We start from the raw sequence: 23,291 nt of genomic DNA, 5'->3' as shown, positions 1-23,291 counted from the left end.
AACTTTCAGACAATGCCCAGCAGTTCTTATGGGGATTTCAAACCTTATTAGATTAGGCCATGATTTACTGCAAGCCACATACAATTATAGAAGTATCTTCAGGGTAAGGAAGCAATTGCTTTAGCTGAACGAAGGCGGTGACCGACTCAGAACCCATAGCACTGTGGTCTGAATTCTGCTGGTAGTGCTGAGAGCAATAGATCCACTTTATCAACTGATGAATGTTAAGTCAAGACTTTTGCATATCCTGTTGTTACAATGGGTTCCTCTAATTGGGACTCCCATTAGGATTCAGGATCCATGCCTCTTGACTGCAGAACTGGATAGTGTTAAAAAGAAAACCACCAACCTCTGGAAGCCAAATCCTTTGGGGAACAGGGATGGGAAAAATTTCCATTTTTTTCAAACAAATGGTCAAAAAACTTGTTTTTCAAGTATGAGGAATCCTAACAAGACAAATCATAGACTGATGAGAAAATCCACTTTTAGGGACTGATTCAGTGAAATTTTTTCATAGCGTTGTTTTACACAAAAAAACAACAACATTCATTGTGCAGGGAAAAGGAAATACTGCATAGAGTGTTAATTTCTGTGCAGAAAATGCTTTTTCCTGCACAAAAACACCACACGCAAATTGCATGCACAGAGTAAAGCACAAACTATAAATAGTCTTCAAGGACTGGCGAGATTTCCGACAAATTTTTGCAGTGAGAAGAAAATTGCTAAATTCACTCATTGCTTTATTTGAAAGGAAAATCAGCAAAGCATTACATCCCTGGTGAAGAAAGGTTGAAGAAGTTGAGTACATTTCACCAGGAGAAGGCTGAGAGGAGATATGACATATGGTATGTTGAAATATCTGAATGATTGCCATGTGAAGGATGAAGTGAGCTTGTTTTCTGACTGCCCTGGAGGGTAAGGCCTCAACCCATGGGTTTATCATGCCTCCTTGTGAGACATCAGTAGTGCAAGAGTGTTTTCGGAGGAGCTCACTCACTTGTAGCTCAGTTGGAGATTAGACTCAACCAGTCTCACGGAACACTCAGCTGCTTTAAGGAGCATCTGCACTGTGGAAATAATGCAGTCTGACACTACTTTAAGTGTTGTAGCTCCATCCTGTGGAATCCTGGGAATTGTAGTTTTACAAAGTCTTTTGCCCTCTCTGTCAAGAAGTACTTGGTGCCTCACAAAACTACAAATCTAGGATTCTGTAGGATGGAACCATGGATGTTAAAGTGGTGTCAAGCTACATTATTTCTACAGTGTAGATGCACCCCTAGATAAGGCAGGAAGCAAACATGCTTCAGATGTTGGGAGCAACGTCCCTCATCACTCTATGGGGAGACATCTTGGCCACCTTGCAGACTCTGCTTCATTTTGTGGAAACTTGGAACTAGAGCTTGGCTACTTTTCCATGTCCATCTGTCTTGGTTTGCTCAGCTGTGGTTTGATTCCTTGGCTTTTTGACTTCTGGACTGCTACCTAGCCACACAACCCCCCTCTTTCCTCAAAGCAAATTATGACAAGGTTCAAATTTCAAAAAAGGAGGTTTTGACTTCTCCTTCTCCTTCTCCTTCCTGTTGTTACCATTGTTATCATCTATCCTATCCTTTTCCCAGATTGAAACTCATAGTGGCTTATCATTAAAACAAAATTGTTAAAAATCCACAAATATAAAAGTTAAAATTCAAATAAAGAATCAGGAAAAATTAAAACCAGGTTAAAACATATAGCATTAAAACACACACACACACCCCACAACCAGCAACAGCAGAGCAATTAGCAATATCTGGCACATATAAGGTGGACCTTATATTTCCGGAATAGAAAAGTCTTTGCTGGTCTGCAAAAAGAAAGCTATCCTTCAAATAATTTGGATCTGTGTAGAGTTTTAAAGGTCATAACCAGCATTTGAATTGTGCCTGGAAATGGACCAGCAGCCGGTGGAGCTGTTGCAACAAGGGAGTTGGGTGTTATTAGGAAGTACCTCCTAGTAGTAAGAACTATTTGACAGTGCAGCAGGATCCCTCAGAAGGTGCCAGACTCTGCTTCATTGCAGGTTTCTAAACAAAGTTTGGCTGTCCACCACATCAGATACTTTAGTGGTAGATTCCTGTAAAAATCTAAGCTCTTGGGGTCCTTTTCATCTCTATGATTCTATCATTATTTCAGGGAATGGGATCTGTAGCTCCCCTCTTTCCCTTGCTAATAAGTCAGCAGCTGTCCAGCCCTTTGCTAGTCATAAAGTACACACATTCAGCTCACTGTGAACAAGCGAAGTATGAGTCCATGAAGCTGTTATGAAATCCATCTGCTGGAGGGAGAAAAAATCCCCCCAAAGTCCTCCCTACATTTGACTTCTCCGGCACAATCTGCAACGCTGCGTCATCATGAGAAACAGAACTCTTTAAATACATTTCCGCTTCCCTGCCAGCGACCATCTGAGTATCCCAGCATCACTGTGTCACTCTGCACAGCTTCAGCCTCCTTTTATGGTAAGGCTGTTTCTCTCACAGAGACACAAAGCTGGGAAGCTCCCAAAGAACTACCTATTTGGAGAAATGAAGGAAGCGATTTCCCTCAGGCACAATAACTGTCAAACTTTCCGTTATTGGGGACCTCATGCAGCAGTCGTCAAAAGTTTTTTAAATTGTGGTGCCCAGAACTGGACATGGTATTCCAGGTGGGGCCTGACCAAAGCAGAATAGAGTAGCACTATTACTTCCCTTGACCTAGACACTATACTTTTATTGATGCAGCTTAAAAGTGCATTCGCCTTTTTAGCTGCTGCATTGCACTGTTGACTCATGTTCAACTTGTGGTCTACTTGGACTTCTAGATCCCTTTAACACATAGTCTCTTTAAGCCAGGTGTCACCCATCCTATATCTGTGCATTTCATTTTTCCGCCCTAAGTGCAATACCTTACATTTCTCTGTGTTGAATTTCATTTTGTTAGCTTTGGCTGAGCTTTCTAATCTATTTAGGTCATTTTGAATTTTGATCCTGTCCTCTGGGGTATTTGCTACTCCTTATAATTTGGTGTCATCTGCAAATGGCTGAGCGGGGACTGGAACTCTGGTCTCTCAGAGCTGGAGTCCAATATTCAAACCATGTTAGCTCTCCCCATATATAGTTTCAGACATTAATTGGGGTGCAGACTCTCAGTTTTCTCCTCTGCAAGCTAAATATATCCAATTCCCTTGAATATTTCTCAAAGGGCCTGTTTTCTTTATCCTTTGCCATCTTGACTGACCTCTTCTGGATGTATTTAGGTAGCTTCTTTAAAGTGCAGTCTTTAAGAACAGGTTCCTCATCCCACTGGCAAGGGATTCAGCAGCTTCCACTGGTATTCTGATATGATTTGGCATCAGATATTGATATAGGGCTGCTTCATCCTTTATCTGGCTGGAAACTCAGATTTTTCAGAGCATGAAATGAAGGCACCAGATCCTGTCTGATTTTGGAAGGTAAGCACAGCCAGTCCTGGCTAATATTTGGATGGGAAACTGCCAAGGAATAGCAGGTGCTATAGGATATAAACAACCTCTGAGTATTCCTTGCCTAAGAAAACCCCATGAAATGTATGGGGTCTCCCTAAGTCAGCATGATGTAATGATTTGAGTATTGGACTATGACTCTGGAGAGTGGAGATCAGGGTTCCATTTTTCCTGGCTGGCCATGAGTTACCTTGGGTAAATAACATGCTCTCATCTTCAGGGGAAGGCAATGGTAAATGTCCTCTGAACAAATCTTGCCAAGAAAACAACATGATAGGTTTGCTTTAGGGTTGCCATAAATCAGAAATGACTTGCAGGCATGCACACACCCCTCCCCAAAGTCAAAAGGTGACTTGAAGGCATGTACAGTCAGACGTCTGCACCACAGATTTTGTAGCCATGGATTCAACCATGCACTGCTTGAAAATAAATGTATATTTTAAAAATCAGTTTTGGCATTTTATATAAGAGACACCTTTTTAATACCCCATTATACATGATGGGACTTCAGCATCCATGGATTTTGGTATCCATGATGGGTCCTGGACAAAACCCCAGCAGATACCAATGGCCCACTGTATACATACTGATGTGAATTCAAGACACAGCTGCAGTGAACCCTGACTCAATTACATCTGTGTCCTGAGGACTACTTGCATTTGTAAATATATATTGGTCTCTTGGACAATTTTCCATGTTACATTTTAGGTGGGGAAAATCTTCAATGAGACAAGGGGAGAAATATTTCAGGTATGCATAATGGGAAGTGACTTTCTGAGAAAGAAAACACATTCATGGGGAGTGCCATATAATCTTTCAGTATTTTAAAACAGACAGGTCTACTGGTAATGAGAAGAGAGATAGTGATAGAACTACAGAGAGAGAGAGAGAGAGAGAGAGAGAGAGAGAGAGAGAGAGATGAATGGATAGATAGATAGATAGATAGATAGATAGATAGATAGATAGATAGAGGTGGGGTGAATGGGAGAGGGAGAGATGGATGGATGGATAGATGGTAGACAGATATACAAAAAGACAGATAGATAGAGGTGGAGAAAGAAAGAGAGATAGGTGGGTGGGTGGACAGAAGCGAGAAAGAGAGAGAGGGAGAGGGAGAGGGAGAGGTCAGACAAAAGAGATAGAGGTAGAGATAGAGAGACAGACAGACAGACAAATGGAAATGGAAAGATGGATAGAGACAGACAGACAGACAGACAGACAGTTAGACCAATGGGATTGATGCAGGGGAGAGAGAGATGGTGAAATTGAGAATTAGAGAAATGGATGGACAGATAGCCAGGCAGATAGACAGAAATGGATGGAGGGGGAGAGAGGGAAAGAGATGAAAAAATACAGATATATTTGATAAAGAAGAATCAGACAGATAGATATTGAGAGATAGATGGTAGATAGACAGACAGATGAACAGACAGACAGATCATCTTCTGGCTGATACATAGATGCTGGCTGAAGAAGGAAGGATGCTAAAAAGATAATTCATTCCATTCCCATCTCTGACTTGCTCCATTTGTAATGTATTCCCCCGGTATCCCAAAAAAAGCATGGCAGGTGGGTGGTGGCAGGCAGTGGGTGGACAAGGGTGATACTGAGCCATTGCATACCCCCTCCCAAGTGACAGCTCAGCCTCCCTTGCCCCACATAAGGCACGAGGAATAGAAATAACTAGTAACACATTTTTCATGGCTCAGCTTTCCACCCACGCAGATTGCTGTCAGCAACCAGCCAGAGGAGAACCCCAACCTGCCAGGGAGGTAGCCGAAGACCAGGGAAAGGAGAGGACGGGGGAGCAAAGAACCACATACATGTGTGCTAAGTGTGTGTGTGTGTGGGGGGGCACATGTGTGCTTGTGTGTGCATGCACACACATTTGTGGAGGGGGAAACACCCTGGAAAGAAATGGTTTTTTAAAAAAATGCAGACATGAACATGGGAAAGGACCTGCTCACTGTCTTTAGTGCCTTTTAGGGGAAAGGAAAGAAATGTAGATAACTCCAAGACCATAGTCTTGGTGGAGATCCTTCATATTGGGGTTGCATAATGTAAGTGGCCAGAATTCTGTACCAGCAGCTTAGCGAGGTATGCTTATCTATGGCGCAACCACCCTGCACAAACCTGATGGAAACATCATTCACTGGTACTCAGGTCACTGGGAGAATGGCCCCCATGCAGCTGATGTCCAGTAAAGTAAGTTGGAGGGGAGGTACAATCATGACAATAGTGTCACAGCTGTGATTAAACAATGATAATGAATACAAAACAGTTGCTATTATTTTTGTTAACTGCCCTTGAGTCACTCTGGACTGATGGTGACCCTGTGGATGAGATGAGACATCCCCAAGACCTCCTGCCCTCAACTGCTCTGCTTAGATTCTGGAAATTCAGACCCATGAGTCTATCTATCTGGTGTGTGGTTTGCTTCTCTTTCTACTTCCCTCCATCTTTCCTAGTGTCATTGTCTTTTCTAATGATTCATGCCTTCTCATGATGCGGCCAAAGTACAACAGCCTCAGTTTGGTCATCTTGGCTTCCAGTGAATTTTTGTGGCTTAATCTGTTCAAAGAAATCATCCCAGGATTCCATAGCATTGTGCCATGGTAGTTAAAGCAGTGCTAAACTACATTATTTCTGCAGTGTAGGTCCAGCCCTAATCTCTGGAGCAGCAGAAAACAAGTTTTCTCCCTTCTCAATATGACATCCCTTCAAATATTTAAACATGGCTATATGGTCACCTCTTAACCTTCTTTCCTGTTTTATTGCACAGCAAGGGGAAATGAGCAACTCCCACCCAAGCTCCAGTTTAGGTTCACTGGCAACACTTTACTCTCTGCCAGACTCAAGTAGGATCTTTGTCAAGAGCAGTAATTTATGGTGCAGCTGAGGTCTTGCAAAGCCATTGTGTGCCTGGAGCAGGTGAGTGTTGGATCTGTCTAACCTGTAGCCAGTTAAACCTGGGCCCTGTCCTCCAATATAGCAATTGAAAAAGTAAACCTGGTAGACTGGGTGGCTGGATGACTAGACAAATATAGAATAGAAAATGACCCGAGTCGGGAGAAAAGTTTCTATCCTATCCTTCAAGTAGGGTGGTTCTTTCAAGTTGACTTTAACTTATGGCAATCCTCTCCAAGGGTTTTCTTGTCAAGATCCATTCAGAGAAGGTTTGCCACTGTCTTCTTCTGAGGATGACAGTGTGTAACTTCCCCTTGGTCACACAATGGGTTTACATTGTGGAACAGGAATTCAAACTCCAGACTTCCAGAGTCCTAATCCAATGCTCAAACCATTAAATCGTGGAGCCTCTTCTTGGTCAGATTTCATCACAGGAGGATTGGTATGATTTTCCTCTGAGGCTGAGAAAATCCACTGCGTTACCATGGATGAGCAGAGATTTGAACCCTGGTCTCTCTGAGTCCTAGACCAACACTCGGAGTCCTAGAGTAACACCATACTGGCAACCCACATAAAACATCAAGCTTTCTTTTATTCAGGTCTGTGAAAACTGGTTGCTGTGCATTCTTCTGCTAAATTATAAAACTCTTAGGAAAGCATATTTAATTTCTCCTTCCTTTGTCACCATCTTCTCCTGTTCCCCAGCCTCTGTCCTTCACTCCAGGTGCTGCCAATCCCTCATCCACCTAATTTTGAAGCGCTTCTGCTCAGAAATTAGAGCAAGGTGCTGAAACACCCACATCGCATGTCTAGAGTGAAAATAACTTGCGACAGATGGATCACATGGAAAACAACTCAAGGAGTTACCCTGATTTCAGGTGAAAAGGAAACAGAATAAAAGACACATATGGCACAGAGTAAATTAAGGCTATTGTACTTTGGCCATATCATGAGAAGGCATGGCTCATTAGACAAGACAATACTGATAGCTAAGGTAGAAGAGCCAGCATGATATAATGGTTTGAGCCTTGGACTATGATTTTGAATACCAGGTTTCAATTCCCTGGTCAACCATAGAAACACACTAGGTGGCTTTGGATATATGGAACAGAACGGATAGGATAGGGGAGGAGAATGAGAAGAATAAGAAGAAAGGAAGGGAGGGAGGGAGGGAGGGCAGTCTATTTGTTGTTGTTCTGTGCCATCAGGTCATTTACAACTCATGGTGACCCATCATGGGGTTTTCTTGGCAAAATTTATTCAGAGGAGTTAGGAAGTAAAGAGGAGTTTTAAAAGTCAATGTAGAAACTTTAAAACATCTAACACAGAGGTGGAAACCTTGTGGGCCCCTCAGTTTTGCTGGACTGCAATAGCAATAGCATTAGCATTTACATTTCTATATCGCTTATCAGTGAACTCGGCACTCTTTAAGAAGTTTACAGTCTGTAAGTCAATTGCCTCCAAACAACTGGGTACTTATTTACTAACCTACAAAAGGATGGATAGCTGAGTCAACCATGGACCCCTGAGATTGAACTCACAACCATGTAACCACTGCTCCACCATGGCTCCACCAGGGACTGCAATTTCCATCAACCATCAGCAGCACAGACACTAGGAATTGCTGCCCAGTAACATCTAAAAAACCAGCATGGTGTAATGGGTAAAGTGTTGGACTATGATTCTGGAGACTAGGGTTTGATTGTCTGCTCAGCCATGGAAACTCAGTGGGTGGCCTTGGGCAAGTCACACAGCTCCAGAAAACCATGTAAGAGGTTTTTCTTAGGATCACCGTAATTCAGAAACAACCTGAAGGCACACAACAACAACAACAACAACAACAACAACAACAACAAAGAAATGCCTATAAAATGGATGGATTGCCATAACTTGACAGGCACCTTAAAGGCACATGCACACACACAAACACACACAACTTCTAAAGCGGGGGTGTGTAAAAAAGTCATGAACATAGACTATCCATGGTCTTGTTTTGCTGTCTCTGGGATCCTTCTGAAGTGTGACCACCAATACTGTGGAGCTGGCCCTCTAGAGCTGGTGTTTATTCCATGGGATGTGGCCGATCAGGGACATGGGTATATGTGTGATAGCCCATATCAGCCCATCACAAGTGCCCAGTTTCTAGTCAACTCAAGGAGCAAGTGCCCCCTGAGAGTTATGGCAGAGCTCCTGATGTGGCATTTAGTTGTGTAGGTAACAGCTGGCCCTTGGATGAAGCCAGGCGATGTGCTGTGAGCTGGATTGGCTGTGATGTGTGTGGGGAGCTGAAACAGCAGTTCTTAGCTGGAAAGAAGACCTGGCAAGGCACTCTGTCAAAGCTGTGTGTATGTATGCATGTGTAGGCTGAGCACCACAAGAGGAGAAAAGCATTGTCAGTTAGGAAGCGTGCCACGTAGGGACATGTAGAGACCAAGGTGCCAGGGGAACATGCTGACGCCTCCTCCCCCGTGCCTGTGCCCACCTGGTGTTACTAATCCTGCACCCTCACTGCTAGTTTCCCCCTGAGTTTTGTGTGAGTCAGAAAAATGGGGGCTCCCCGAGGCAAATGGGGGTGAAATCTGAAATCCTCCCACTCCAACCTGGCCTCACGATCTGTCCCGATTCAGGGTTCAGTCTGAGTGAGGGATTTCATCCCAGTCTCATGTTCAAGGGTCACAGACTCATAATGTTGGAAGAGACCACAAGAGTCATCCAACCCAACCCCCTGCCATACAGAAAGTCAGATGTATGTAGTGTGAGTACAGAAATCTGAGCATTTGCAAAATGCTTTTGGACATCCATTTACCACACAACTAGGAAGAGGGCTTCTTCCGAAAGAGGGCTGCTGAGGAACACAACAAAGGATGGCATTCTGGCTATGTACAAATGTTGTTTGGGTTGACTAGAATAATTTGTTGGAAGGCAGAGATGCACCACATAAACATCCTTTTATTGATTGACAGGGAGTTCTAATTTATTTTTTGAGCTTCTGAAGATTACTTGTGTGGGCCAGACAAGAGCTTTTAAAAGTTACATGTTGTAGCCATGCTGGCAGGGGGATTCTGGGAGGTGTAGCCCATAAAATAAACTTCCTAAAATGTTGACTATTTTTTTAGCAGCAGAAAGAGAAGCAATAGTGCCACTCTATTCTGCTTTGGTCAAGCCTCAACTGGATTGCTGTGTCCAATTCTGGCCATCACAGTTCGAGAGGAATATTGACAAGTTGGAGCATGTCTAGAGGAAGTTGACCAAAATGTTGAAAGGTTTGGAAACCATGTCCTATGAGAAGTGATTTAGGAAGATGGGTATGTTTAGCCTGGAGAAGAGGTCAAGAGGTGATATGATAGCCCTGTTTAAATATTTGAAGGGATGTTATATGGAAGAAGGAGTAATCTTGTTTTCTGCTGCTCCAGAGACTAGACACAGTGAAGTTACAGGAAAAGAGATTCCACCTAAACCTGAAGAACTTCTTGAAGATAACAGATAGTTAACAGAGAAATATACTGGCTTGGAGCATGGTGGTGTCTCCTTCTTTGGAGGTTTTTAAGCAGAGGCCGGATGGCTATTTGTCATGGGGGTTTGGATTGTGTATTCCTGCATGTAAGAATTGGGTAGACTGAATGTCCCTTGAGGTCTCATCCATCTGTATGAATCCATAAAAGGCTCAAAGAGAGGTGGAACAGAGGTGTATAAACATACTGGACATGATCAGAGAGTGATTGAATTTCTTTCTCTCCACTCTCAAAGTCTTAAATCTGATGGTATCTTATAAAATTGATTGGCAGTTATCCACTGGAACAAAGGATTATCTGATGTGAGAAAGTTATATAAATGTACAATGAAGCATATTGTAAAAATGATCTGTCTAGGCCAGGGATAGGCAACTATCCCAGGGCTACACATGTCCCCTGGTAGACCTGGAAGGGCTATATCTCCCCACACTCATTTTCATTATTGATTTTTATAAAACTGAATTGTCCCTAACCCAAGCTATGTCTGACCATTCTGGGAGACTACAAGGCCTTCCACACCTTAGAGAACATTATTTCCCTGAATGGGTTGATTCAACGATGATGCTAGGCTCATATGCACCTCCAGCATGGTGTAAATGGATCCCTGAATAGTTACATTGTGTCACAGATATACAGTGCGCCTGCGTCTTACGTGGGCATGCCTTATGTGGCCAGAAGAAGCGGTGCTGCACCCCGGAAGGAGTGGTGCCGCACCCTGGAAAGAATAATGGGATCTGTGCCTGTAGTGCTTTTGTGCTGCCTCACCGCTGTGCCGCCACGAGCACGAGCCCCATTGACTTTAATGGGGCTTGAGAATACACAGAATTTCCCTTACGTACGAGATACCTGCATTTTAGATATAATTTACATGTATTTTTATATTGTTATATTGTTATATGTATTGTTATATCGTTGTGCTGTGCAATGACCTTTGGTCAGAAGCAATAAAATGTGATTTGATTTGAATTTCCTTTACGCAGGTGGGTCTGGAATGGATCCCCTACATAAGAGAAGGGACTACAGTACAATCAATTCTACAGTGTTCATAACTAAGCTTCCCTGAGGAGCAATGGAGCAAATCAAAAGTGAAAGAGAAAAGCTATACATGAGTGTAGAATTAAGAGAAACAGCCATGTTATTCTGGAATATCAGTATGCCAAGGGATCATGTAGCACCTTTGAGACTAAGGGGCAAAACAGACTGCCCTGATAGAGTGGTGTCCCGCTGCCCCTTTCAGGGCTGGATCAGGGCTGCAGCAACCACACACTGTGACCCCAATCTGGTGCTTTGCCAGGTCTAAAAGAAACGGCAAAGTGCAGCTCCTTTTAGAGCTGGCAAATGGTGCCTTTGTCATCATGGTGGCACTTTCTGGTGCTCCTTTTGGTGTGCGTCATTTGAATGCTACACCAAAGGAGTGCTGTGATGCTGCCTACTGTGTGGTTGGGTGGGTGGTGTGGTGCCAGGGTGGGGATGGCATGGGGGCGTGTGTCGTGCAGACAACACGCCCCCACTCTGCCCTGAGGCCGGTTTTTTAGCCCCTAAGTTTGCAAAAAAGAGTTGTAGCATACGTTTTTGTCAGCTTGATCTACTTCTTCAGATGCATGGAGTGAAGTGTTGCCTAGGAAGGAGCTTTATAATCAGACTGTGTGAATAGCCATGGAAATGCGAAACTTGTGGATATGGTGATGAGGTGACAAATTGAGTTTTAAAAATGGTTAGGCAGGATGAATGATCTTGCCTAAGGCAAGGGTGGATGGATGATATGAATGGTGGAGGTAGCTTTGGAATATGGTATGTGCAGGATGGGAACCAGAAAGAAGATGGGATGAACTGGCCAAGAGCATCCTCATGTTTACCAATGTTATATGTGTAGTGTGCCAGGAAACTATTATCTCTATTCAACCCACTGTTGATGGACTGGAGTTTGTGGATATATTGTAATTGACCTCTTTCTCTTTCCAATCTTTCTTTGAGATATTTTTTGTTGCTGTTCAAGGATGGCTGTCCTGTGATTAGAAAAATTGGCAAGAAAAACAGCTAAATTACAATACATCTACAAACTCCAATCCAAGTTTATGCTACAATGTCTTTTGCACATTTAGTCTCCAAGGTGCTACTAGAATGTGCTGGTAACAAAAATGGATGCATCATCCCTGTGAAAATGCCAAAGCAAGTAGCAATATCAAGTACATTTCTATACAGCTTATCAGTGCACTTAAGCACTCCCTAAACGGATTACAAAATGTAAGCTAATTGAACCCAACAATCTGGGTACTCATTTTAGCAACTTCCTTGGAAGGATACAAGCCTGAGTCAAGCTTGAGCCCTTTCGCTGGTCTTGAACTCACAACCTTATGGTTTGTGAGTGAGTGGCTGCAGTACAGGCATTTAACCACTGCGCCACCAGGCTCACCATGGGTTGCACAATGTTTTTCTCCAGTGGTGTAAATCCCCACAAACGGGGTTCTTATAACTGCCTGGCCAAATATAAGGCAGATGTCTCTGTTTCACCCAAGTCACCTCAAAACTTGTTTCAGGTATAGCCTAGTAGTTTGTGCATTTGTAGATAGTTGGACATATATAGAATATGTCCAGATCGCTGGACATATACAGATCGCTGGACCTATACAGAATTATGGAATTATAAAGAGTCATCCCATTAAATATAATGAGGTGTGTGGGGTGTGTGGGGTGTGTGGGGTGGGGGGATTTAAATGTTCACCTGTCTTATCAGAGTGTTTACTAATCCAGTTATATAAGGCATATAGTATCTTTAATAAGCACTTAGCAAGTTACATCAATAAGCACTGAGACACCCTTTCAAATATTTAAAAAGGACAATCATGCCATCTCTTAACCTTCTCTTGTCCAGGGTAAACATATCCATCTCCCTAGCCTGTTCTTCATAGGTTTGGGGTTTCCAAACCCTTCATCACTTTGGTTGCCCTCCTGTGGACATGCTCCAGCCTGTCAACATCCTTCTTGAATTGTGGTACCCAGAAGTGGACACAGCATTCCAGGCGTGGTCTAACCGAAGTAGAATAACTTTCCAATTGTGTGGTAACATTTGAAGATATCTCCAGTCCCACAAGCACCCCAGAACCCTGCCTTGCCTGTACTGTCCCCAAATATAGTGGGCCTTTGGTATATGCTGGGGTTTGGTTCCAGGACACCCCCCTCCCTCAATGGATACAAAAATCCATGGGTGCTCCTCCAATTAAATGCAGTGGCATAGTAAAATGGTGTCCCTTTTGTAAAATGGCAAAATCAAGGTTTGCCTTTTGGAATTTATATTTTTAAAAATACTTTCAAGCTGTAGATGCTTGAATCCGTGGATAGGGAATCTGTGCATACGGAGGGCCGACTGTACATCAACTATCCTCTATAGTCTCCTTCAAAATGGTGACAGGGCATTCTGGGAAATTGAAAATGGCAGTCATTGGCCCACTGGAGCTTTACAGAACTTTGACAGGAATTCCCCCATTTTGTGAAACAGAACCAGTCCCCTTAAAATACAAAAGAAAGGAGACCATTTCATCTCTGACTATTCCAAAGCTCATTCAAGCTTTCAGCCCTTGGAAACACGAATCCAGCTCTAGAACACTAGTCGGCTTTGATTCACCAGCTGGTTTACCAAATTATAGTTTCATTCATCAAATGCCAATTTGGCCTCATGCCAAACTGGAAATCCAATAACATTTTTTGGGGGGAAGAAATGGTATTGCCATAGTGTATACCTGGTCAGTCACTGAACTGTGGCTGCCTCTTTATTAGGCGGAGAGTAGCTCAGTTCAGGGATTCTGCATCTCTTTGCACATAAGGTGTTGCTTGTTGAATGATTTGATTATCCCACATGCAAAACAGAACATTAAAATGTTGTAAGAATCCTGTGAGATATTTAGCCTTCTCTATCAGAGAGCTCTGGTACCACAACAAACTGATCCAGGCTACATCTGCACTGCAGAAAAAATGCATTTTGACACAGCTTTAACTGCCATGGCTCCATACTGGGATTTGTAGTTTGTTATTGCCATGCCAATTGGCAGCCATCACTAGAACTTGTGGTATTGAGTTCCATAGTTTTATTATGCACTGTTGCCTTTGAGATTCTGCTTGAAGTTCCACATGGTTGTTGTATAGTATGAAACCTTACATTCAGTGTTACACTTTTTCTGCTAAGCGGATCTTGTGTTTCAACCTTGCATATCTGGACCAAGACACTAAATCTGCAACTGAATACACAGTCACACCGGCAAGAGGGCCCCAAGAATGTCTTCTTTGTTGTCAAGCCAGCTGTTCTAGTAGTTTTCATCTCCACTAGGATTAGTCTTTTGTAAAGCTAATGCATCTTGGTTCCCCACCCAAGACCAAGTCACCCCAGCCCCCTCCAAAACAACAACAACAACAACAACAACAACAACAACAACAACACCAAACCCTTTATGCAATGAGTGAGAGAGAGAGAGCACTCATAATCACATTTTTTTGCTGGTGTGAACATCCACAGTCCTTTCAGCTTCTGTGTGGGGAAGAGGGAAGTCTGATGGTGCAAGGGAAGCAACAGATTATGGCAGCATCTCTAGTAGTAAAAAAGCTGTGCTCCTCAGCCCTGCATGCTTTGGCTCAACTGCAAAAGTAGGTGGGCTAACTGAAATGGAAAAGGCAAGGCCTGAACCATGGACTGTTCCAAGATGATCCCAGCAGCCTCACCTGGACCTGAGCAGTTTGAGCTCAAGCGAATTTAGTGATTGAATTGGTAGTATAATCTGCTATGTGTCTACTCAGAAATAAGACTCCCAGGTTTCAACGGGCTTGAATCTCATGACAATATGTATAGCAGGGCTACTTATCTGCCATCCAGTTGGCTTCAACTTATGGTGACCTCTGACTGGAAGATCTCCCCTAGCCATCAACAGCTGTGCCCAGGTCCTGCAAATTCTGGGCTGAGGGCCAGCCTGAAATAATGGTTTAAATGTTGGAGTAGGACACTGTGGGGCCAGGGTTTGAATCGCAGCTTGGCAAAAGAAATCCACTGGGTGATCTTGGGCAAGTTACTCTCTCAGCCTCAGAGGAGGGCAATGGCAAAACCCCTCTGAAGAAAGATGCCAAGAAAACCCTATGATAGGGTTCCCTTAAGGTAGCCATAAGTCAGAAATGACTTGAAGAGCAACAACAACAACAGATTCCTTGGGCTCTTTTACATTACACAGTTATAGTCAGTGGCATGACTAGGATTGGTGTCACCCAGTGCAGTAACTCATGGTGCCATCCCCTATTGATCTCCTCCCATACTACACTGTACAGAATCCTTAGTAAAGTTTTTTGTACTAATGTTACTCATAAATCGTAATTCCTGTATATAACTGAATGTAATGGCAATAGCTGTGACGTACACAACCAGCAAAATTAAAATCACACCTTTAATTTACAATATCATACACACAACCTGAGAGTAAGCTCCAGCTTTTTGAAGGGACACCAGGCATTGAAGGCAACAGCTCATTTCTGCCAAAAGACAAACAAAAATTTGGGGAGCAGTCATATTACCCCCACTTATGGTGTTACCCGCTGCAGCCCTCGTCCCCTGTACCACCCTAGTGGTGCCCCTGGTTATATGGTGCTATGATTCCACTTTAAATTGATCATGCATTTTGGTCACTTTCCAGCCTAGAATTGGACACAGTATTCCAGGAGAGGTCTAACCAAAGCAAAATAGAATGGCATGATGCATGACTACATCCCTTGATCCCTTGCCTAGACTTGCTTTGGTGTATTTGGCCTCTGCGTCACCTTCACCATCTGAATGACATGAGGACCAACAACCACATCTGATTCTATGCAGAGCTTGGCAAAGCTACTTATTCTCAGAATGGTCCAGTCAACAGGGTTATCATTAAAACAAAGTAGAGTGCTTTTTCTTCAACATGGACTTTGGAAATTACTGCCTTTGCTCTTCCATCGGCAGTGCAAGACCTAGCCCAGCAGGGAAGTTCCACTTACTTAATCTTGCAGCTGGCATTTCCTCTAAATGGAGAGCACACAGTTTCAATATGCAATGTGAACTTTTCAACAGATTGTCTTTCAGAAAAAAAGCTCTATCTTTTTTACCCCCTTCTGATTTTTCTCTTTTTTGATGGTAATCAATTGGAAAGCATGTTTGGTGATTTCCCCCCACCTGGGGTTAAAAAAAAGAATAGGAAGAGAGAAGGGAATACACCTCCTCTCCTGACTTTTTTGAAGGCTATCTCATTATGAAAAAGGTCCCTCCATTTATTTTTATTATTTTTTTAAAGAAACACACACACAAAAAAATCTTTCAAAGGTCATCCGGTGGTTGGAAAATGTATTCTCTACCCCCTCCTTTCTGGTGACTAAGAACATTGAATAAAGCAACTTTCACTGGAATACACATCCTAGAGATTGGGGAAAGGGAGAAAGAAGATTTTTTTTCCTCACTAAAATAGTAAAAGATCATTCCAAAAATGGTACATGTTGCTTGCCCATTAATGGTTCCATGCACAACATGTTTAACAACCTGCAATTATGCTTGTTTATAACAAGTGTTTCAGAGAGACTCTTTTTAATTCAGTCCCACAGATACTGAAATCAGCATTTGAAATATACCCAAGCAATCGGTGGCTTCCATCCAGTGGGTTGGAAATCCCTCTTCAGGTTATTATTTCAGCTTTAAAGGACCTATCCAATACCCTGAGTGCATTTGAAGGGGATGATCATTTTGGAGGTTGCCAAGCTAATTTGCATTACAGAAATAATGTAGTTTGGCACCTTCAACTGCCGTGGGTCAATACTATGGACTTCTGGGATTTGTAGTTTGTTGAGGTCTCTGACAGAGGAGCTAAAATATCTCACAAAACTACGAATCCCAGAAGTTCATAGCACTGAGACACTGCAGTTAAAGTAGTTCAAACTGCATTATTTCTACAGTGCAGATTAGACCACAATCCTCCAAATAGTTGGGAGTTGGGAGCACCTGATACTTACATCAGGTGGGAAGGGGAATGTGCCACCAATGAAAGGATAGAAAGATAACCCAAATCTGTATCAAATTTCCATGTACCGGTGTGTGTGGAGTGCATAAAAAGTAGAAATAATCATCTGTGCAAATATGGCACATCTCACATATTGGGATAGACAGGGATAAAGTGAACAGAAGTAATTCTTTGCTAATTTATTCTTGAAGAAATCCATGAAGTTCATTAAAAAATATTAGCAATTTTAGTGGACTATCCCTGAGGCATACATACATCTAAGGATGTAGATTACACTACGGGACTAGCAGAAAACATCATGGACTTGAAATATTTACTAAGGAAGTTCAAAGAAGTGCAAAAGCAGGCTTATTATTGAACATAAAGACAGCAAAAAATAACAACCATAGAAGATATAACATAAATTCAACCTAGATAATGAAGAAAAAAATAGTTAAAGAGTTCCCATACTTGGATCAAACACTGACGGGAATGGGGATTGCAGTCAAGAAATAAGAAGAAGACAGGTCCAGTTCAGACAGGCACTTTGCACAAGTCTGGGGCTGATTTTAGGGTTTGGTAAGGCGGGGGTCCGCACGCACCCCACACAATACCACATGGGCACCATGGTTGCATGCTCCCATCCATACAGGGTGCACAATGATACGTCCACTGTGCATGGCGCCCAAACAGCACCGTGCCCATGGACGTCATCTTGTGCATGAGTGCGCCAATGGCGCCTTGCGCATGGGGTAAAAGAACCCAGACCTTGATTTTGCCATTTTACAAAAGGGACACCATTTTACTATGCCACTGCATTTAAGTCTCTGGGAGGCTGCAGTGTTTGTCTGCTGCAGCCTCCATCCAGGGGAGAAAGGATGGCCTCTGGCATCCCCTTCTCCCCAATCTGTTCAAGCCACTAAGAATGAGAAGGGCAGGTATGAAGGAAACAGACAAGATCCTAAGGTGTAAGATATATAGCAGAGCACTAAAGTCATAATCATCCAAGCCATTATATTCCCATCACATGTACAGGAGTGAGAGCTGGAAAGTGAAGAACTGACAGGAAATCAACTCATTTGAGGATACCATGGATAGCCAGAAACAAACAATAAATGTCCTTGAACAGATCAAGCCTGAACTCTCCCTGGAAGCAAAATGATGCCTAAGTTGTTGTTGTTTGGTCCTCACGGAAAGGCATGACTCTTAGAATCTTGATGCAGGGTAGGTTGAAGGCAGTAAAAGAGAATGAGACCACATGCTAGTATATATACTATTAGGAGGTCATGGATATAAATTACAGACCGAGGCAGAGCAGTGGAGGACAGGGATTCTTGGACATATCTCATTATGGGGTTGCCATGAGTCAGGACCAACTCGATGACAGTTAAGGACAACAATAATCTATGAGTATCCTCAAAGATGCACATTATCAAACGTGTGACTGCCTGTCCATTTCACATACATTCTCATGGCTGCACATTTTTGGTAGAGAAGGGGTGAATAGGTGAATTTGCATAGAAGAGGATAATCAAGCACTATGCAAATGTGTGAAATCTGAAGCAATCTCAAATACATTCACATGTGACTAGCTCGGGACATTAAAGGAACTGTCCGGGGTGCTATTGAAATGGGATAAGGTAGACACCTTGTATATCTCCTTCAGATTAAAACCTGGAGAAGATTCACCGCCCCACTGAGGTGGAAATCACCACTGCCACTGAAGACGGGCAAAGAACGTCAGTCAGAGGCTCCAAATGCGTATGGTAATCTTGGCAGTTCTGCAAAGAAGCGTTTTCTTCTAGTTCAAAATGGAAATGAGCAGTTTTAATTGAAATTTAGGAAATGGGATTCCTAAATTTAGTAGTCAGTCATTGGACCTGGAAGGTGTTTCTCCCCCCCTTGATCTCTCAGCTTGTCAGTCATTTGTACTTGGTGTTTAACGTTCACTGGAATACTTCACAAGCATAATTATTTGTGTGTGAAGGTGCATGTGAAAGCACTGCTAAAATGGAAAAGAAGGCATCATTTGGAAAACTTTTCCTTTCAAATCTGTTTTTTCCCTTCGTTCTATTTTTATTATTCATGTTTTTTCTATTAATTTTTTGCACTAATTCATCCTATTATCTGTGTGGAGAGTATTTAGATTCAGTCAGAGGATGCTAGAGAGGAGAAAAATAAAAACAGTAGAAAGAGAAAGTTGAAGCGTCCTTCACTCCAGTCCTTCAAAATCACACATAACCAATGGGTTAGTGTCAGAATGAGCCAGACTTTGACTTCACTGAAATAGTAACATCTAAATGGTTAAAGATTTTAACCATTGGCTCAGTCCTTACACAAAATGGCAATAGTAGTCAAGAAAGCAGAAGAAGACTTGGGTAAGGAACCAAGAAGGAACAAGATAAGATCTTCAAAGATATATAAAAAACCAAAGTCAAAATAATTCATCCATATTACTTCTGAATTCTATGTATACAGTTATCCTTCCACAATTGCAGGTTATGTGTTCATGGAATTGATTATTCATGGACTACTGTATTTGCTCCTGGCCACAGAAAAATATATGTTCACTCTAGGCATACACTGGAAGCTGACCATAGATTTGCACTGGAGTACCTACAGATGCCTAGAAAAATGTTATCTCAGATAAAAATCATAATAATGGCAGACAAATGATAGCGTTTTTAGAGCAAATCTGGCCTGAACTCTCACTAGAAGCCAAGATGACTAAATTGAGCATTTCATAAGATGTCATATGTTGGACATGTTGAGATCCAACTTCATGGCTGAGATCCTACATTAGAGTTGCCAGTTTATTTCTTTGCATCTCATGTACACACTGATTGTGTTACACAGAACTAGAGATGAACAGCAACATTACACATTTGAATGTACACCTGAATTTGCAACCAAATGCACCATGAAATGTGCATCGAATTATTGTCCAGTTAGTCTGACATCAATACCAGGAAAGATTCTAGAGCAGATCATTAAACAGAGAGTCTGTTGAACATCTAGAAGGCAATTCCATAGTCACAAAAAGTCAACACGAGTTTCAAGAGAAACAAGTCATGCCAGACAAACCTGTCTCTTTTTTGATAAAATTACAAGCTTGGTAGATGAAGGAATGCTGTGGATATAGTATATCTTGATTAGTAAGGCCTTGACAAGGTTCCCCATGACATTCTTGCAAACAAGCTTGTAAAATGTGGGCTAGAACAAAGGAACTTACATGGATCTGTAATTGGTTGACCGGCCGAACCCAAAGGTGCTCAACAATGGCCCTTTTCATCCTGGAGAGAAGTGACCAGTGGGGTCCCACAGGGCTCTGTCCTGGGCCCAGTGCTATTCAACATCTTTATCAATGACCTGGATGACAGAAATTGGGAGATACTTATCAAATTTGCAGATGACACCAAATTAGGAGGAATACTAATACTCCAGAAGACAGGATCAACATTCAAAATGACCTGAATAGACTAAAAGCTGGGCCACATCTAACAAAATGAACTTCAACGGGAGAAATGTAAGGTGTTGCACTTAGGGCAGAAAATGAAATGCACAGATTATGGATGGGGGGACACCTGGCTCAATGAAACTAGTGTGAAAGGGATCTAGGAGTCCAAGTAGACCACAAGTGAACTTGAGTCAACAGTGCGATGCGGCAGCTAACAAGGCCAATGCGATTTTAGGCTGCATCAAAGAAGTATAGTGTCTAGATCAAGAGAAGTAATAGTGCCACTATATTCTGCTCTGGTCAGGCCCCACCTGGAATATGTGTCCAGTTCTGGCACCACAATTCAAAAAGGACATGGAGAAACTGGAGCGTATGCAAAGGAGGGCGACTAAAATGGTGGAAAGGTCTGGAAACCATGCCTATGAGGAACGACTCAGGGAGCTGGGGATGTTAGCCTGGAGAAAGAAGGTTAAGAGGTGATATGATAGCCCTGTTTAATATTGAAGGATGTCTATTGAGGAGGGAGCAAGCTTGTTCTCTGCTGCTCCAGAGAACAGGACCCGGAGCAATGGATGCAAGATGCAGGAAAAGAGATTCCACCTCAACATTAGGAAGAACTTCCTGACAGTAAGGGCTGTTCGCAGTGGAACACACTCCTCAGAGTGTAGTGGAGTCTCCTTCCTTAGAGGTCTTCAAAGGAGGCTGGATGGCCATCTGTCGGGAGATGCTTTGATCTGGATTCCTGCATGGCAGGGGTTGGACTGGATGGCCTGGGGTATCTTCCAACTCTATGATTCTATGATTCTATGCACCACATGCACATGTGTATGCACATGACACCACATGCAACACCTTGTTTCGTAAGGTTCAACTGTGTGTGTCAGACAAAAATGTTCAACCACTTCAGTTGGTGAAATAATACGTGCTTAAGACACAACAGGGTTCTATTCCATGTACAAGGAATCAGAGTTGAAAAAAGTTCTTGGGGGGGGGAAACTTCAGCAGGTTCAAAACACAGCAGCCAGAAAGCTTACTGGAGCCAGTTATAATAAGCATATGACTTTTATATGTTTTAAAAGCACTTTTGTAGTATTTTTATAGTGTTTTAATGTAGTGCTTTGAAATTTGTTTAGAAATTTTTGGTAACATTTTAATGTGTTACGGAAGCCACCTTGGGGCTTGGCCTGGGAGAATAATGGCATATAAATAGAGTAAATAATCATAAATGAATAATTTTTTTGACTACATATCCTAGAAATCCCCCCAGCAAGCATGTTTTTACATGTACATGAAGACTGAATTTGTTCCTGCACATGTTCTGTGGATACAGTTCACAGATACAGTCCAACTGGAGAGCCATCCAAAGACATTTTACTGGGTTTGAGCAGCAAATACTGCCGCCACCATCGCAGTGAAGGCGCATCTCATCCATTCTGAGTAAATTTGATAAAAATGCAAAATGTCAAAATAATAAGGCGATTATAGTATAACCTTTGATTGTGTGGATCTTGAACAGCTTTGGATCCTTCTTAAAGAAATGGGTGTGCCACGTCACTTGAATATCCTGATGCATAATCTATACTCATGAAAAGAGGTTACCATCAGGACAGAATTGGAAAATATGGGTTCTTGATGGAAGGGTGACTTGAAGGTCTGTCATTCATGGGGTAACCCTAAGTCAAAGTTGACTTAACAGTGATTAATGACAACAATAGGCAACAATCTGGTGCCTTTTTGAGGCACCAGAAATTGGTCTCCTTAGTTGGCTGTATCACTCAGTCTAACCCTGTGGCCAGCCCTGATCTTTATTCTTCCCTCACAGTCTATCTACTGACTATTCATGGTGTCGAAGTTGTGACAATGACCACTAAATACTCCTGTATAAAGGCAGAGCCTGGTGTACTGAAACATCCACCAGATCATTAGCATTGGGAGCCCTGGGACAGCTTGTTCTCCCTTCTCCTTCATATGATCTATTTAAGAGTGATTTGTGGGTGCTGTTCTACATTGAAATATATCTCAGCCAGCTTCCTCTCCTCCCACAGAAAGCAAGAGAGGGAAGAAAAGAAGGGACCATCAAATGTAGTGGAAGAAAGTGGCAGAGTTCATCAGCCAAAAATATGTCTTAAGGCCTGAATCCTGCAGGTTAAAGCCATCTACAGTGCACTCACTGAGTCAACTGTTGAAGCTTGAGTCAACACGCTTGATTCAATGGGGCTATTATCATTGAGACAAACAATATGATTTTGGTCTAAGAACTGTTATTCTTTATTCAGTTTGTGGTGAATGCATTTCATAATATGTAGTCCTTGTTGCCACCCAAGACAACAGTTCCTCATACCAGCGGCAGCACCCTGACTGCCATAAAACATGAATGGCCATCTGGATGGCCATCTGTCAGGGATGCTTTGATTGTGAGTTCCTGCATGGCAGAATGGGGTTGGACTGGATGACTCTTGTGGTCTCTTCCAACTCTATGATTCTATGATTCTAACAAGGCTGCTGTCACACTACAGAATTAATGCAGTTTGACACTGCTTTAAGTGTCATTGCTCCATCCTTTGGAATTCTGGAATTTGTAGTTTGTTGTGGCACCAGAGCTCTTCGACAGAAGGTTAAATATCTTACCAAACTACAAATCCCAGAATTCCATAGCATTGAACAAAAAACAGCAGCCACTAAGAAGATCCTTTCCCATCTTTCCACCAGTTGTACCTGTGATGGTGGTGGGACACAGAGAAGGGCCTTCCCAGCAGATCTCAGAGCGTGGGCTGGTTCATAAGGGACAATATGGGCCTTCAAATAACCTGGACCTGAGCTATGTAGGGCTTGAAAGGTCATCCTCAACACTTTGTGCCTGTAAATGGACCAGCAGCCAGTGTAGCTGTTGCAACAAAGAAGTTGTGTGACTCTCTAGGCAGCAACCA

This window comes from Sceloporus undulatus, chromosome 4 (genome assembly GCF_019175285.1).
Source record: "Sceloporus undulatus isolate JIND9_A2432 ecotype Alabama chromosome 4, SceUnd_v1.1, whole genome shotgun sequence".
Classification (NCBI taxonomy): Eukaryota; Metazoa; Chordata; class Lepidosauria; order Squamata; family Phrynosomatidae; genus Sceloporus; species Sceloporus undulatus.
This window is presented reverse-complemented; position numbering follows the sequence as displayed.